Source organism: Charadrius vociferus, unplaced genomic scaffold, assembly GCF_000708025.1.
Source record: "Charadrius vociferus isolate BGI_N301 unplaced genomic scaffold, ASM70802v2 scaffold61, whole genome shotgun sequence".
Classification (NCBI taxonomy): Eukaryota; Metazoa; Chordata; class Aves; order Charadriiformes; family Charadriidae; genus Charadrius; species Charadrius vociferus.
The window spans coordinates 3,504,684-3,518,041 of NW_009646945.1; the positions used below are offsets into that span (position 1 = coordinate 3,504,684).

A 13,358-nucleotide genomic window follows, 5' to 3' on the forward strand; every position below is an offset into this window, starting at 1 on the left:
AATGAATCAGTGTAAGGATGGGCTTATAAATGTGTCAGTCAAAATATCTTTTAATTCTTGAGGTTTAAAATTTTATTTGCCAATTCTGCTGTTTGTATTGCACTCTTATATTTTTGTCCTTAGTTGCACTTGCTGTTTTATTATCCCATGATTTTTTAATGGGAAATGAAGTCTCCGCTCTATGTAGAATTAACCAGAGAGAGCACCCAGAACAAGCAGCTACGTTCCAGTATGTCAGAATAGGTTTGCCATTTCATACATGTGAAATACGGTATTTATGGCTGTAATATAATAAAATATTTAAAGTTCAGATTGTATCTCTTCTGTACTAAAATTCAGAACATTTTCTGTCAGGTAAGAGTATTACATCGCAGCATTAACTCTGTCTCTCTGCATCAGATAATGCTCCCTATTTGTATTTGTTAATGAGTGCAGACATTCATATTTTAGTACCTGATGGGGATGTAAGAGACAGAATATAGATTTTTTTCCCCTAAATTAGAAAATTATCTGAACGGATGGTTGATTAATAATCATTCTAAATTAAAGTGCTTTCATAAGCTACCATACAGAACCTCACTTTTAAAAAATCAATCTTTCAAAGCTGTCACTTTTGTCATTTGTTAAGCATTTGTTGAGGAGGAAAGAGAATATTTGTCCTAATTCTGCGCTCCCTAAGCTGTGCCAAGAAAAAGGGAAAAAAAAAAAGTCATCTCGCTAATGCACTGTATTGCAACAGAGATTAAATTGATCAGTCTGCTTAGGTATTTCCAGAGTGTCCCTCGCTGTAATATCTGGGCTCTATATTGATGTGCTGTACAGTGCACTAATAGGTAGTAGGAAATATTTGAATAGCTAGCAATATATCTAATTCCACAAATTACTTCTACTATGGTGGATTTTTGAAATCATAAGCCTGGTGTTTGAAAGGGCTGAGACTTCAGTAAAATGCTAAGAAGAAAGGAGGAACAAATTTCTCAACTTGCGTTAGCCTTTTTTTGAGGACGTGATGGCTCTGAGCCTGCCCAGGGAACTTTCCCACAGACATTTATTGCAGGGCTGGGACTGAGACCAAGGGTGAGAGACAGTAATTTATAAGAACTGATCCTGGATCTGTCATCTCCTCTCTGAGTGGTTTTAACACAGAATTCTGCCGCAATTTCCTCTTCTTAATGAGCCAGCGAGGATGAATCAGTTAATGTTTGAACATATCTTTGAAAATGTTACAGGCTGTTCTTGTTTGACTTTCATTAAGCTTTTATTTTAATCTAAGAAGACAAGTCAAACAAAGAAGATATGCAAAGTACTTCATGTTATTTAGAATATTGTATGTGGATATCTTGAAAAAGCAAAAACCAAAAAAAAAAAAAAAAAAAAGGAAAGAGAGAGGGAGAGAGACCGGATAAAACCTTAAATGCATTTACTGAGCTCATGTCTCCTGGTGCTCCTGGTATGACTGACCTGGAATACCTAATGCTGAAGCTTCTTGCAAAGAGTCTGATCCTGGGTCTTGCACAAGGCCCAGCACACACCAGGGTAGGAATTTGTAGTTTTGCTGCAGGTGAACTTCCCCATCATAATGGATGTGTTCAATAAACTCTAGTTATTGAATTTAAACACAGACTCTCAGTTCTTAGAGTAATTCAAGGAGTTTTGGACACTGAGACCAAACAAATGCCATTTTTGACCTCTTAATAAATTATACATACGTGACTCAGGGGCTCAGAGCGTCGATGCATTGTGTTTCCTCTCTCTTGAAAATAGGGAAGCAGAATTGGGGAAGGAGTGCTTGGCTGGGCAGCGTTCTTCTTTGTTACTTTCTTCCTCTGTAGTTTCTTTTATTGCCTTTGGACATGCTGTAAACAAACACCAATCTCCCTCCTCTATAACATTAACTTGCAGGCTGCTCAGCAGTCCTCAAAGTCTCACAAAGGTCATAACATTTCTTTAATCGTATCTGGCTTACTTTTCCTGTGGCTGCCCAGTTTCCATGCTGTTGTGTCAAAAAAAAAGTGTGTGATACTAACCTTTGGGTATTTGATTTGTTGGTATCCCCAAGAGGAAGTTGAAAGCAGACGAAATCACAGTTTGTTGATTGTGTTTGTTGTTCTGAATTTATATTGTATTTCATTAATCCCATCCGTCATGTCATCTGTTAGTCTCCTGAAAGGGCCTGAAATATTTCGACTTTGCAAGGCAGGTGCTTGGGGAACAGGGCCTCTGTCTGAAGTTTCAGAGCTTAGTCACATCTTGGGAAGTGCTGATGCTCCTCGTGGCACTGAGAAACACTGCTTGTGCACTTCACGCTCAAACTCAGGGATGAGCTGGACACGCCTGTTGAAGTAGGGACGCTTTTTTCTAAGATCGTATTGGTAGAGACCTGTATATGAAGGGGAGAGGTTTGTTTTCTTTATCATTTGAAATGTAGTCCTCAAAGGACCCATCTAGGCATTTCATGTAGCCTAAGTCCTGGTGATGGCTGTAGTCTCTCTCTTCATGACACCATGAGTATCTTATGCTTTTATTGTCTTTCTTACTGAAAGTTTTAATTTTGTCTTAGAGTATTTTGTAGCTTTTGAGCTGTTCTGGCAAGAGGGTGGAAAAGGAGGACTCTTCTGAAGTTTGGTCTTGTTAAGCCTGAGGCTACAGGGAGCAGGGGTTGGTGGATTTTGCTGACCTTCCAGTCCTGCACTATAGTGAGACGTTCATCTCCTGAAAAGGCAAATCTACCTTTATGCACCTACTAAGTTTTCAGACTAAAACCAAAGGGATGCTGTATTTCCAAGTATAAAGGCTATGATCTCAGAGGTCAAACTTTGGTTATTTTGCTTTGTACTCAAAAGTCGAATGAAACAAACTTTCTATTAGCGCTCCACTCCCCAAGATTGATTTCCTTCAGTGAAATCACACTTGTGTGATTACTCCAGGTTTTCTTCTCATTTTCATGTGGTTTTGCCTCCCCTCTACTTCTGCCTTCATTTGCCTGTGTCTGGTCCTCCCTCAGTTAAAATACTCATCTTCACCTTCCTAGTCTCATTCTTGTAGTGTGGGAGTCCTTTCTGTCTTTTGGCATATACAAGTTCGACTTCAGTCAAAGCCACCTTATATCCAGTGGAAGGAAAGAAGGCTCTCTAGAGGACATGCCTCTGGCATCCTTAGGTGTCTAAGGTAAGTTTTACAGCCGTCATTCATTGTCTCTGTATACTCATTTCTCTCCCTAGATTAAAAACTGACAAGCTTTCACTCAGACATTTAACTCCAGATGTCTAAAATTTGACTGAGATGAGCCTCACCATTATTATTTAGAGTTTCTGTTGCCCCTTGGAAGGTCTTTGTTTCATTAGAGGTTTTCTAAACCCCATTCTTCTTTCCATCTTTTCTGAGTGTTTTCTCCAGTAATACTGTCACATTTTTATTATCCTGTTCTCCTTTTCCCCTTCAGATTTGTGCATAAGTACTTCATCAGCCTTCAAATCTCCTGACATCTCCATAAACATATGTTTGTTCCTCTTCCTCCCCACTTGAAGTTCCCTTAGCTCTTCTCAAATTTACTCTTCCAAAAATCACTTTCTCCCACGAGTTCTCCACACTCCTCTTCTCTTCATTTCTTTCCTAGCTGATCTGCAGAAAAAAGTAAGAGCAGAGGGGCAGAGATGGCTTGGATAATGTCTTTCCTACTTTAACACCAGCTAAAACACGACTGAGGAGCGTTCAGCCTATTTTCACCGCTGTGCTCTCCTCCTCCCCAGCATCCTACAACACTGCTAGGAATTTCCCAGCTTCATCGACTTTCTTCCTGCAGAAGGCAGGTGGTCAGATGTCATGGAAGGCAAAAACATGGGTCTAACCCACGAAGAGCAGATGTGTGTATTGGCCTGCAGTAATAGCCTAAAACCCCTAGAAATCCTTTCCTTTTACTCAGAAACAGCTATTTCATACCACTGTCGTTAACATTTGCCTCCTGCGGTGGCCTATTATTGTTTAAAGGCTCTGACACATCAAACCAAAGTCTTTATTTGAGAGGGAGTAAGCAGGGGAAAAATACACATTCCATGCAGCAAATTTGCTCTATATTACCATATGTTCTTACTCGGCGGTTTCTTTTCTTGACTTTAAACACCGTCGTAGCCGCCGCAGCAGCAGCACCTGCCTCTCCCCGGCTTCCCACGAGCGCTCTTAATCGGTTCTGCCTCCCCCCCCTCGCCGTCTGAGCTGCCCTTAGCTTGCTGCTGGAGAGCGCGGGGGCAGGCGCGGCCATTCTTTCTTGTTTCTCATCTCTCTTACATGCATTTTGCTTGTACGAACCCCTCACCTTGTTGGAACAGAGGAGTGAAAAGTCCTCGTGAGGGGATCAGATCTTAAACGAGTTCCTTCTTGAAATTCTGCTTGCCAGACACCGGCCTCGTGGTGCTTCATGCCATCTAAGATGAGGGTTGTAGTAATTTAATTGTAACACTCTTCTTTTACCAACTTGGTCAATAACTGAATGATACGAAGGGTCAAGGTTTACAAACTAGTGAACTCTACTCGTGGATACTGTTGTTCTCCTGCTTGCTTTTCCCATTGAAAAGTAATTGCTTTGAGCACCAGAAATGATTACAGAAGATTACACCTTTTAAAGCAGCCTCAGGATCTCGTTCTGAGGAAGAACACAGTCTGTAAAATGTTGTATGCCTCACCCAGCAATTACTCACTTTGTTGTAGCTAATTTCAGAAAGCATAAATTGCCCATTATTTCTGAAGAGGCTTTTTTTTTTTTTTTTGACCAGTCATATCGAAAGTAGATGTTTTTCCAACAGATTTTCATAAGGCTTCCACAGAGTTGTACAAATAAGAAATAAAGTATTTTATTTCAATTTCTTACAGTATTTTTTATAATTTAAAATTTAATTCTTTCATAGTAAAATTTGTTGATGAACAAAGTTTAAGAAAATGCCTAAAATATAAATTTCAATTTTGCCATATTAAAAATATTTCATTGTGAATATGTAAGTACAACATATTATTGCAGGTCAGACAGTTCAATACACAATTCAATATTTTAATTGTTAAACAATTTTTTTTCATGTGAGTATCGCCATGTAGCATTGGTATCATCCTCTGTGGCAACTCATTAGCGGACGTTGTCTCTCATGAAGCAATATATTCTTACTTCTGGTTGAATTTTCGTGGTGTACATCATGAAATACCTCATCTCAGTGAAAAAATCCAACCTGTATTGCAGAACAGCCACATAAAGCACTTCAATTGCAGTCCATGAGAGCCTGTGAGCACAGGTGTTTGCTGAAGTGATCCCAAATGCAACATGTACAGTTCAGGTGAACTGAAACAAACGTTTTTATTTAAGGAATAATGAAATATTTGATTTTGGTAGATAATATTAGAACAATATTTTTCAGCATTTCTGCATCACAGTTTTTTCCATAGCTGCTTCTTTCATGGAAGAATTTTTTACCCCATAGAAATTCCAACTTTTAACTGATTTTAGAATCAGTAACCTCTTGCACTTATTTCAGAGGCAGGAGATACATTGAAAGCACTATCTTTAGGAAAATGGTATATTCATCTGTCCATGTAAGCCTCAATATAATGTATTATTAATACAATGTAATTTTAAGAAACTTAATTAGATTATGTGAAAGAAATTCCCTTAAATTATTAAAAACAGCATAATTGAGGTTGGATGAAGAGGCTGTGGTGCTGTCCTGAAATGCAGAGTGTTTTGCCCTCTCGCATGCCCACGTGAGGACATAAAAAAGAAAGAGTTTCTCTTACTCTCTTCCACACGTTGCTCCTATTTGTACTGCTGTGGGGTGGTGGTGACCAGATCCCACAGAATCACTGTCTTCCACAGGAAAATGGGACAGATTGGGGATGTCGGGGGGTACATTCAGCCACACGCGCTAAGAAACCACAAAGCCGGCTAATTCCATTCAATTCTGTTTGCTTCTTGGACCCCGTCTGAGGAAGTCTGACCTCAGGGCTCTGGCAAAGCAAGAGATTGAGAGCGTGGTAGATTATTTACTAGATATAGTCGTTTAGATAAGAGGCATCATTGAATCTTTCTGGATGGAACTAGAATAGTTGTGATGACATTTGTTGTACCATGGGAAGTGGTCGGTCTGTCTTTCATGGAATATTAAAGGGAAAAGGCAATCAGTCAGTTTTAATAGCAGGTATGTTTGGACAGCGAAAAGACACAGCAGAGTCAGATTCAGAGTAAGGAGAACGAGAAAATTAATTGCAGCCGACTCTAAGGGACCACTGTGTTAACACTGGGGAAAAGCAGTGTCTGAAATGAATTTAGGAATAGGAAATTCTAGGATCGCTGAATATCTGAACAGTCAAGCACAATGTGAGCAAATAACTTGGTGTTCTACACACCAAAGCCTGATTTTATTTTAAAACAGAGTGTAATGTTTGTCCAAGACTTTCAGCTGTCTTCCCATGTTGCAGGGTGGGCGTGCATATGCTCACACATGTATGGCATTGTGCATTTCCTACACAGTTGTTGAGATCATCCCATTTGTTGAATCTGTAACCCCATACTCCAACATAATAAAAAAGCAGTAACAACGCTTGAGTCACTGGGCCAAGGGGGAGGAATCAAAAGTTTATTCCTCTGCTCTTAAAAATAAACCTACCTAAGCTCAATAGTTTTTCCATAACAGGCATTATTAGGAACTGACTGTCAGCAATACTGCCCACTTATATCTGGCATCGAATTTTCCAAAGATACAGCTTTTTCATTACCTTAAAAAAAAAAATATCCCTGTATGCTCATAGGGTAAATCCTACTCCTTTAGTGCCCTGTTCAATATATAATCTTCTCTGACAGCTCTTTCCACTACAGCATCAGATGTCATGGATCTAAAAAGTAACCAGAATAACAGAGAGCTATAAGAGATACCTTCAAGGGTAGCCAGTGCCTCATAGTATAATTCCGTTTTCAATTAATACATAGCAGCAAAAGACGGATGGACAAAAAATGAGTAGAATTTGAATCACAAGTACCACAATGACCATGAAATCCAGAAGAACAGTGACTGACAGCAGCTGAGATCTGATTTATCAAGTAAGGTGTATTAAACAGATGTTTTCAGAAATTGCCAGGACAATGATTCCTGATTATGGAAAGAAGACGCACAATACCTGCTGCTTTTCTCCCAGTTTCCTTATGGAAAAGGGAAGAAGCAGGCAGAACCTGTAAAAGGTGACAGCTCGTGTGAAGTCTAATCCTGCTGGTTTACCACTGAGAATAATTTTAATTTCCAACTGCCGATGGCATTTACCATTCTGTATATAAAATCACCCTTAGCTGATATTTTTGGCTGCTGTTGAGCTTTATTCCATTACTTGCTGGATACTCCCAGCTCCTGTTGACTGCCGGGGGCGCGGGGGACACTGCAGCAGTTACAAAGTGCTCCTCAAAACATGTAAATGGAGGGGAGTGAGTGCTGGTTCCTGTACGCTGCTTGAAGTCAACTTCTAGCTAGGTTGGTTACCTGGGAAACAGCTGTCAGCACAGCGGAAAGGAATCTATTTAGTGTGGTGGATAGGTGATGGTTTTCTTTAAAAAAAAAAAAAAAGAAAGAAAAACGACAGAAAAAACCTGCCATTGCTCCATAATTTAGCTTCTTATTTGTGTCATGAAAGAAACAGGAGGTAGGGTGTACTTTTTAAGAAGTTTGTTAAGAATAAATTATTCCCTGAACGAAATAGTCTGGAAGTGCAAAAATGGTTTAATTTATGGGAAGGGTCTTTTTATAAGGAATTTCAATTTCAATGGTAGCTCAAAATTCATTTATAACTACAATACTGAAAATAACAAAATTTTTGCTGGCTATTTTCAATTTGTATGCTGCAAGTATGCCATAACTGAGAATATTTAAGTTGTTGACAGTTTTTATTTTCAGAGTTCTTCCAGAAGAATTAGTCTTTAGAGCACCCATCTAATGAAGGTAAATATTGTTCGATATTTCAGATAGTGATTCCTAAAGCTGCAGCAGAGACAGGATAAGAATAGCTTTTCCAGAGTTGTCAGAATTCAGAATTCCTGGCCTCTGCTCTGTGCTCAGATTCACTGACCTGTGTCACATCTCAAAGACAAAAGCCGAAAAGACAGTGAAATAAAAAAGCTGGCTGTCTTGGCACAAGTTATCATGCATTTCTGATGACCTAATGATATTGGCACCATCGAAGCTCCAGTTGTTACCTGTATTGCTGTGCGGTTTCCCTCTTCTTAAAGGGGGTTTCATGCTGCTGTTTTGGCAAAGAAAGATAACCGCATCACTCTAAAACTGTATGAAATATGTGTACGAACTACATGCCTGTCTTCCCAGTTCATACATTTCTGGTTTAATTCTTGTTAATATTTTCATTTGAGATGGACTCTAGACATCTCACCACCAATGTGTCATCCTTATATCACCAAGTGTGCTTCCATAGTTTGATTGCAGTTACTTTCTTAGATTCCTCTTCTACCTTAACCCTGGCTTCCTTAAGGCTGCCAGAGGAGTTAAGTACGCCCCTTACATACAGTGGGCGCAGGACACCCTGGGGACCAGTTTCCACTGAAAAAGCCAGCCTCCTGCCGTTTCCGCTGCCCCGCGTCACATGTTCCTGCCAGCGCTAGTGCATACAGAGGGATCAGGAAGGTGATCTTCCTGAAAGCAAATCCTGTAGAAGAAGAGAATAGAAAAGAAAGAAAAAAAATAAATGAGGTTTTCCATTCAGCTTCTTGATTTGGATGTGACCTCATGAGTGCTTTGGGGCTGAAAGGTTAGGACAGGAACGTTCAGCTGCGGAGAGCAGAACTTCTTCACAGCAGCCAGCACTTACATCAGTTCAAACTGAGTGTGAAAGACACTGCAGTTGTCTTCAACTTTTTTTGAGCATCCTAAAAAAGTCATACTGTTATTTTACAACAGTGATCTCCCAGTCATTTAATTTAATCCTCTAACTAAAGATTTAAGAAATTACTCTTCCCAGGTGTTACAGATAGTGAAATTCTAATTAACTGATGTGAGCATCATATCAGTTAGCTGATAGGTGTACACATAAAGGCAGACATAGTATAAATGTATTAAAATACAGGAAGAGTTTAAGGTATTGTATAATGTATATGTGTTTGTTCATGACTAAATGTGACAAAATTGGGCATGGAACAGCTTTGAGCTATTAAATAGAAAGGAAGTCCTTTGGGAGTTTCCAAAGTAAAAGCAAGTAACATGTTTATACCTCCACATGTCATGAAATGCAAAATTTTTTTTCAGAACGTTCTTTTGGAGAACTCCGTTTAGTCTAACTGGTACTAATTGTTTAGTCCATCAGCTGGAAAATTATCATCTCAATTATCCATGTATCCTTGTTTCCAGACCTAATATTTCCCAAACTTCCAAGATTACAAAAGGTATCATATACCGTTAGTCTGGAACACCACTGCTCCATAATGCTGTTACCATTTCTAGTCTTGCTGATCAATATCCTCAAAACCACAGTCCTTAGCTTAAGTTAAATATAATTGTCCTGTAGGGAAGATAGGAAGGAAGGAAAAAAAAATATCCTGGAAGCTATTTGAAGGCAACTAAACTTAGCGGAGAGCAGGTGATGAGAGGAAATGATGCTAGTTGAATGCAGTTTATTTCACGAGTTCATGCTTTATGGTTCTAGAAATAAAGGTGCTTACCTCAAGCTCCATGTATATGGTTTTACTTTTGGATTTTTTTTTAACCAATCTGATGATAACATTCTTGCCTCTGTTATCCTTTGTGTGGAATAAAATTAAGCCCTCCGAAAGGAACTAGGTTTTATCTATTCCTACAAAAGGAGAAGCCAAATTTAGCACAGGAGGTATCTATGAGTAAAATGACGTGGCATGAAAAGGTTCCTCCACAGAGGAGGAAAATTTCACATGACTATAAGCATACATTTATGTTAATTAATCTAGGGTTGGAGAGGCTTGAGAAATGGGTATTGCTGTACAGAATATATATGATCACTCTTAAATATGTTGTGCCTGTAACTGCATATTACTATATGCTCCACACTATACTTAGCAAGTCTGTCTGTCAGAAAGCTCTAATTGCTTTATGGGTGAGAACATTAAGCTGCAATAAATTTATATACACAGCTGTTCCATTACTGCGGAACAAGTTTTATCTCCTAATAAATTGATGTTTCTTTTTAGTGTCAACTCAAACCAAAATTTACACCCAAGAAGGTGAACCTTAACATCACATAATTAGTTCAGTGACACCAGTGGTAATAGAGGGTATACACTGTACATCTCTTAAACATATTGATGGAGAAAAGTTTTGACTTCTGTTAATTGTTTCTTGAAAGCTTAATTGTGATTAAGAGCAGCTTTAATTGGAAAAGGAAAAAGAATCATGACCTTTAAACATACACTGCAAATAGCACGTCTGCATTTACAAGGAGTTGCACCATAACGGAAAAAAAACCTAAAAGCCTTCTTTAAAATAGGGGAGGGAGGGGAAGGCATTGTGGTTCTGTATGGAGTCACATTTAGGTTAATGGAACAGAAGCTTAGACTGCCCTGGACTTTTGATTAATATTTAATTAATCTTCTGTAGAAGACTCTGATTTGAATTAAACAGGGTACTAATAAAGGAACCAATTCACCAAAGAGTTCACATAAATTTGACCTGCCATTATGAGAATTTAAATTGAAATGGCTGAAGTTTTGTTTTCTGTTCATTTTATGCCTGCTCTACATCAAGTGCAAGTAATTTAATAGGAGTGATAGAGCTGGGAAAAATGCGTCCTGAATTGGGCACTAGTAATAGAGCCGTAGCTGTAATAAAAGACATGCCATTTGGTTTATTTTAAATAAGTACCATGAGCTAATGAGTTGTATTGTTCTGTCAATGCAGACTTTTACAGCTCTTCCAAAAGAAGGAATTACCTGTATGAAACAGGGGGAAGTATAGTTGCCTAAATGTAATCAGATAACCAGACTTGTGTCTCTGTCTTTGGTTGTCTTGGGTTCAGTGGACAGGAGAATGAATGGACGAGGCCTTACGTGAGTCACGAGACTATTATTATTTTATTTGTGCCAATAGCTTAAAATAGTATTGTTTGGTTCCCCAAAATTCCCAGAATGATTTTGAGGAGCTGCTCTACATTGTCTCTTACTCAAAGTGGCAGTAAAAGTGGTGCAAATGAAGGCCATCCCCAACTGCTCCGACTTCCTTGACGCCCCTTTCCGTTGCTTGTAGAGGTGGCTGGAGTCAGTGGTGCCTACTGTGAAGACAGGGAGGGGCTGAAGGGGCTCTTGCAGGAGTCTCCTTTTTACAATCCTGGTGGGTATTTAGCATCTACTTGACCTCAACATAGGAAAAAAATTACTTTGTAGTTATTTCACTTGCAATTTTTTCTGCCAGCTCTTTTCATAGTCATGGTAGATACCATGACCATCTTGCATGCTAGTCAGCTCCTGACCTAGTAAGCATCTTTGATGTGTCCCTCTCCATAAATTTGGATGATAGTTAAATCCCACAGAATTTCTCCAAGTATCATTTGTAAGGTGATTTTTCTCATTCGGGTGCTCTGACATTAGAAGTCTGCTCTGATACCTAATTCATTTGGCTTTAGGTGTCCCAGTGTAGTCCTGTACATCTCCTTTGCAGTCAGTGGAGATGCGGGCACTGAGCTGACCGCCTACTGTATGCATCTGTTGTGGGGAAAAGGACCATTTCACAAATGTGTGTGTGCTCCATTGTGCAAAAGCAAATCTGTTCTTAAACTGTACAGTCTTTGGTTAAGGGGTGGTTGTAGGCGATCTGTGCGGTGTCTGCTGCAGGGAGGGTCCTGCTATTTGAGTAGTGCTTAATGATGCAGAAATCTGGCCAAAATAATAAAAAGTAAATAGCAAAAGGGCAGCAAAATCAGATCTTTGTGGGTCCTGCTTCCTCAGGATATTTATCATTCTGTTCTTACACAGCCTCTAATTCCTGGGTTTGATTTCCCTGAAAAGCAAATTACTGTGCAGCTCAAATGGGAAAATTCACAGGAATTGAACTTTATCTGAGATAGCGACATAGTAATATAAACTGCTCTCTGGAAGCCATGTCTTGCCTTAGTTCATTTTGAAAATTCCTATAGATACTCATGGAGTTTCTTTTACCTGTTGTAGGGGACAAGTAATTTTTGGAGAAGGCTCGTGCTTGCACAAGTGATGTGTTCAATGTCTTCTACCTCTGCCCTTGTTACATGATTGTGGCAGTCACACATGACAAAAAATACAATGTGACCTGTTACAATATAACCCTTGAATTACAGAGACAGTACAACACTATAAGTTTATTTCAGAGATTAATCATAAATACCAGAGCAGTTTTGTGCTGATGTTTCATTAGTCTGTCACTTAACAGCTCATTGCATTAAAAAGGCTCATTGTATTGAAAAAGATTAAAAAAAAATAATTGCAATTCTTATTTTATAAGGTGATTGAAGATGCACTGAACTTTTAAACTCAAGAGGTAGAACAAAATGTTTTAATATTTTTTTTTAATAAACACATTTGTTAAAAACAACATAGTCTTCTATATAGGCCTCTCAGACAGTTCAGCCTACTTGGTTTTTTTGGCTAGTGAAGATTGGTCAATGCCAGTAGAAACAGGTCTGTAATTTGCATTAAATGGAACGGGCTCTGCAGTATTGCTTATGTTAATAGCTGCAGTTACTTGCTTGTAATATTTCATCTTGTCATTTGGGAGCGTGAAAGAGCATTTTGTAGGTATGTATCAAATTCTTCAGGTCAGCTGGGTTCATAGTTATGCAGGCTCATAGTTCTGCAGCTTCATTTTCTTCTGCTGACAGGAATTCCTCTTTGCTGGAAATACCCAAAGGAAACTCTTAAAGAAGGTGTGGAGAGTGTTAGAATGGCAGGGTACAACTTAGCCTTCTATCATTTCTTTAATAATTATACATTTTGTGGTGTTGTAACAATTAATTCCTTTTAATGGAGAGTAGTTCTGCATGAACTTTAGATGGACTTATTAGCTGTTTCCCTGGAATATAAATTGCTGCCATCAGTTGTCTGAAAAATTCCATATTCATCTCAATGTGATTTTGCCATTCCAGCAATGCCTTCCGAGTCTTAATCCTGAAATAAGAGAGGAAGGAAGGGAAAACATCAAATAATGAGTGACAATGGCAAATTTTTGGTTTGGAGGGTTGTTTTTCATAGACATTTGTTTACCGTATAGATCAAATGCTTAGTGTGTCCTTTGACAAGTGCAGTCCATTAAATGCTTTATTCATGAACTGGGATCAAGGGATTGTCTCAGTTCTAGCCTGCTCTCTGAAATAAGATAATACAAGCAATTTCTATT

The 13,358-nt window shown here is 38.8% G+C and overlaps 1 protein-coding gene across 1 annotated transcript in view; it reads left to right on the forward strand.

Annotated features, from left to right (window-relative positions):
- Nucleotides 1-13,358, forward strand: part of PARD3 (par-3 family cell polarity regulator) — a 480,197-nt gene that overhangs the window by 441,131 nt on the left and 25,708 nt on the right. The window lies entirely within an intron of this gene.